A 5,095-nucleotide genomic window follows, 5' to 3' on the forward strand; every position below is an offset into this window, starting at 1 on the left:
AATAAAATTCCTAGTTTGAAGTATTTTTCAATGATTTATGCAATTTTTGTACCTTTTAGTGCTTCTGAAGACTATTAACATATATTTAAGACTAAAATCAACCCCCCAAAATGCTGCATCTGTCCCTTTAACATTCTAGGTGCAAAAAATACAGATATTACAATTTCACAGATGTTAAATGTATCTATGTATCTATCTTGATCAAACTGAATTTGTTTTGAAAGGGTTAATATAAAACGCAAAGTACTAATTGCTTATTAGGCAGTCAGACCTAATGGCTCGATATTGTTAGTTGAAACCATTAGAAGGAGAAATTATTTCTCTACAAGTTGGTGTTTATTTTACTCAAATCCCTACAGTAGTTTTCTGACAACTTTCAAAAAACATAACAAACTTGTAAACTTAACATAAGGTTTTTAAACAGTTCTAAAAATTAACAGCTGTTAAAACTTTCAGATACGTTAAGGGACATATTTCTCTACATTTTGGTGTGTAGTTTTCACAAATTTGAGCAAAAAAATAAATGGAGTTTAACGTCCGACTCTTCTGCAATATTTTGTTGCTTTGGTATTGAGCTGTGCAATCATTCTACCTTTGTGTTATCATCAAGAAGTTTCAATGATGATTCACATTCTATATTTAGATAGAAGAATTGAAAACTATTGCAGAAAGTTACTATGTTAAATTGAAGTTTGATAAATCCCATAAAGAAATAAATTTGAATGGTCTCACCAAGCAAGTACGTGATTGTTGTGATCAGATAATTGAGAGACTTCAAGGCTGGAAGTCGTCAGACCAGAAAAGCTCTGAGAAAGCCATTTTGTCTAAATATGTGGACTGGGTTTATGAAGAAAAGTCTGGTGGAAAAACCCATAGTTTTGGACCAGGAATAAGTGCTAAACTGGAAAAGGCCAAAATTGAGAAATTAGAGGAAATAGAAATCAATGATCATAGAGGTCGAAAGTATACTGTCAATCTTAAAGAAATGAAAGAATATTCTAAGCATGGTTCTGTCAAAATATACAGGATAGAAAAGGTGAGTAGAAAAATCTTAAAGCTTATTTACAATTACTGTATATTTCCGAATATAATGCGCAAGCATGTATAATACACACCCCTTCCTCACCCCATCAAAATCAGGGAAAATCCATTTACCCGTATATAATGCAAATATTGTTTACGAAAAAGTCAAAGTTGGCACGTCACAGACACCAATAAGTGAATGTATATTTGTCAGCTATATTATAGTTGAAATAAAAGAATATTCAACTTTACTTTACTTTACTTTTATTTATTTGTATAATAAAATCCATTTTAACACTTGTTTTTATTCTAAAACGCCTATGTTTGTATAATTGAGTCGTGAGAAGTGATGTCTGATCATGTTGATTTGAAAGGCTAAAGAAATTGATAAATGTACTTTCATTGAAGGTACTGCATTATTTAAAAAAAAAAAAATATATAACATCACTTGAAAATGGCTAGTCGTCGTGTTGGGTACACCACCAAGGAGAAACTGAATTTACAATTACAAAAGTTTATTTACAATAACCGGTAAATAATTCTTCCATTTAGTCATGTGACAGAGCACAAAAATATGTTTTTGGAGTAGATACAATGTTTTATTGTTTTTTCTGCTTTAGATATAAGCCCTTCTGAATACATTTCTGGCACCCTTTTGGAAATCTTTTTATGGACCAAATTGAAAATGGCCGTCATCCTCGATATTCCGAATACTATTTCTGTCATAACTATGCTGCTTGGGCATCAATAAACATCATTTGGTGTCCAAAAGAAATGTTAGTTATTTTAATAAACAGTCCCACAACATCTCTTAACACAAGTCCAACATGTCCACTAACAGTCCTAAAATATCCCCTACTACCTGTCCAACAGCCTCCCCTACTGCCAGTCCTACAACATCCCCTGCTACCAGTCCAACAACATTTCCTACTACAAGTACTACAACCTCCCCTAATGCCAGTCCGACAACCTCCACTACTGCCAGTCCTACAACATCCCCTGCTACCAGTCCAACAACATTTCCTAGTACAAGTACTACAACCTCCCCTACTGCCAGTCCGACCTCCTCCCCTACTGTCAGTCCTACAACATCCCCTGCTACCAGTCCAACAACATTTCCTACTACAAGTACTACAACCTCCCCTAATGCCAGTCCGACAACCTCCACTACTGCCAGTCCTACAACATCCCCTGCTACCAATTTTAGCTTATTAAGTTAAATTTTGTTTCTTATTTCATAAAATTCTTTAGCAATTGTAAATATTCAAGTTCCAGTAGACTTTAGATTGATCTTACCAATGACGTTAGTTCCTTAAGGTTTTAAAAACCACCGACGTAAATTTATAATTCTAGTATCTAACCATTATAAACTTTTATGTCATAGGGAGGTACAAAAGGTTCTAAACTATTGCAAGGAGAAAAAGAAGCATTATCTGGTAATAAAACAGTATATTTTAAATTACAACCTAAGAGAAGCTATGATGAGAGTAAACCAGAAGAAAATCACTACAGACTAGCTGAATCACAGTTCTGTAGATTATTAAATAACAGTGGTCAGTAAGTAACTATTCTGTAGATTGTTAAATAACAGTGGTTAGTAAGTCACCATTCTGTAGATTATTAAATAACAGTGAACAGTAAGTAACTATACTGTAGATTATTAAATAACAGTGGACAGTAAGTCACTATTCTGTAGATTATTTAATAACAGTGGTAAGAAAGTCACTATTCTGTAGATTATTTAATAACAGTGGTCAGAAAGTCACTATTCTGTAGATTATTAAATAACAGTGGTCAGAAAGTCCCCATTCTGTAGATTATTAAATAACAGTGGTCAGTAAGTCACTATTCTGTAGATTATTAAATAACAGTGGTCAGTAAGTCACTATTCTATAGATTATTAAATAACAGTGGTTAGTAAGTCACCAATTAAATAACAGTGTTCAGTAAGTCACCATTCTGTAGATTATTAAATAACAGTGGTCACAAGGTCACAAGGTCACAATTATGTAGATTATTACATAACAGAGGTCAGAAAGTTACTATTCTATAGATTATTAAATAACAGTGGTCAGTAAGTCACCATTCTGTAGATTATTAAATAACTATGATCAGAAAGTCACCATTCTGTAGATTATTAAATAACTATTATCAGAAAGTCACCATTCTGTAGATTATTAAATAACAGTGGTCAGTAAGTCACTATTCTGTAGATTATTAAATAACAGTGGTCAGTAAGTCACCATTCTGTAGATTATTAAATAACAGTGGTCAGTAAGTCACTATTCTATAGATTATTAAATAACAGTGGTTAGTAAGTCACCATTCTGTAGATTATTAAATAACAGTAGTCAGAAAGTCACCATTCTGTAGATTATTAAATAACAGTGGTCAGTAAGTCACTATTCTGTAGATTATTAAATAACAGTGGTCAGTAAGTCACCATTCTGTAGATTATTAAATAACAGTGTTCAGTAAGTCACCATTCTGTAGATTATTAAATAACAGTGGTCACAAGGTCACAATTCTGTAGATTATTACATAACAGTGGTCAGAAAGTTACTATTCTATAGATTATTAAATAACAATGGTCAGTAAGTCACCATTCTGTAGATTATTAAATAACTATTATCAGAAAGTCCCCATTCTGTAGATTATTAAATAACAGTAGTCAGAAAGTCACCATTCTGTAGATTATTAAATAACAGTGGTCAGTAAGTCACCATTCTGTAGATTATTAAATAACTATTATCAGAAAGTCCCCATTCTATAGATTATTAATATTTGTGGTAAATGAGTTAAAGCTCTGTAGATTATTAAATAACTGTGATCAGAAAGTCACCATTCTGTAGATTATTAATGACAGTGGTCAGTAAATCACCATTCTGTAGATTATTAAATAACAGTGATCAGAAAGTCACCATTCTGTAGATTATTACATAACAGTGGTCAGAAAGTTACTATTCTATAGATTATTAAATAACAGTGGTCAGTAAGTCACCATTCTGTAGATTATTAAATAACTATGATCAGAAAGTCACCATTCTGTAGATTATTAAATAACAGTAGTCAGAAAGTCACCATTCTGTAGATTATTAAATAACAGTGGTCAGTAAGTCACCATTCTGTAGATTATTAAATAACAGTGTTCAGTAAGTCACCATTCTGTAGATTATTAAATAACAGTGGTCACAAGGTCACAAGGTCACAATTATGTAGATTATTACATAACAGAGGTCAGAAAGTTACTATTCTATAGATTATTAAATAACAGTGGTCAGTAAGTCACCATTCTGTAGATTATTAAATAACTATGATCAGAAAGTCACCATTCTGTAGATTATTAAATAACTATTATCAGAAAGTCACCATTCTGTAGATTATTAAATAACAGTGGTCAGTAAGTCACTATTCTGTAGATTATTAAATAACAGTGGTCAGTAAGTCACCATTCTGTAGATTATTAAATAACAGTGGTCAGTAAGTCACTATTCTATAGATTATTAAATAACAGTGGTTAGTAAGTCACCATTCTGTAGATTATTAAATAACAGTAGTCAGAAAGTCACCATTCTGTAGATTATTAAATAACAGTGGTCAGTAAGTCACTATTCTGTAGATTATTAAATAACAGTGGTCAGTAAGTCACCATTCTGTAGATTATTAAATAACAGTGTTCAGTAAGTCACCATTCTGTAGATTATTAAATAACAGTGGTCACAAGGTCACAATTCTGTAGATTATTACATAACAGTGGTCAGAAAGTTACTATTCTATAGATTATTAAATAACAATGGTCAGTAAGTCACCATTCTGTAGATTATTAAATAACTATTATCAGAAAGTCCCCATTCTGTAGATTATTAAATAACAGTAGTCAGAAAGTCACCATTCTGTAGATTATTAAATAACAGTGGTCAGTAAGTCACCATTCTGTAGATTATTAAATAACTATTATCAGAAAGTCCCCATTCTATAGATTATTAATATTTGTGGTAAATGAGTTAAAGCTCTGTAGATTATTAAATAACTGTGATCAGAAAGTCACCATTCTGTAGATTATTAATGACAG

Source organism: Lottia gigantea, assembly GCF_000327385.1.
Source record: "Lottia gigantea unplaced genomic scaffold LOTGIsca_101, whole genome shotgun sequence".
In the NCBI taxonomy this organism is placed as follows: domain Eukaryota; kingdom Metazoa; phylum Mollusca; class Gastropoda; family Lottiidae; genus Lottia; species Lottia gigantea.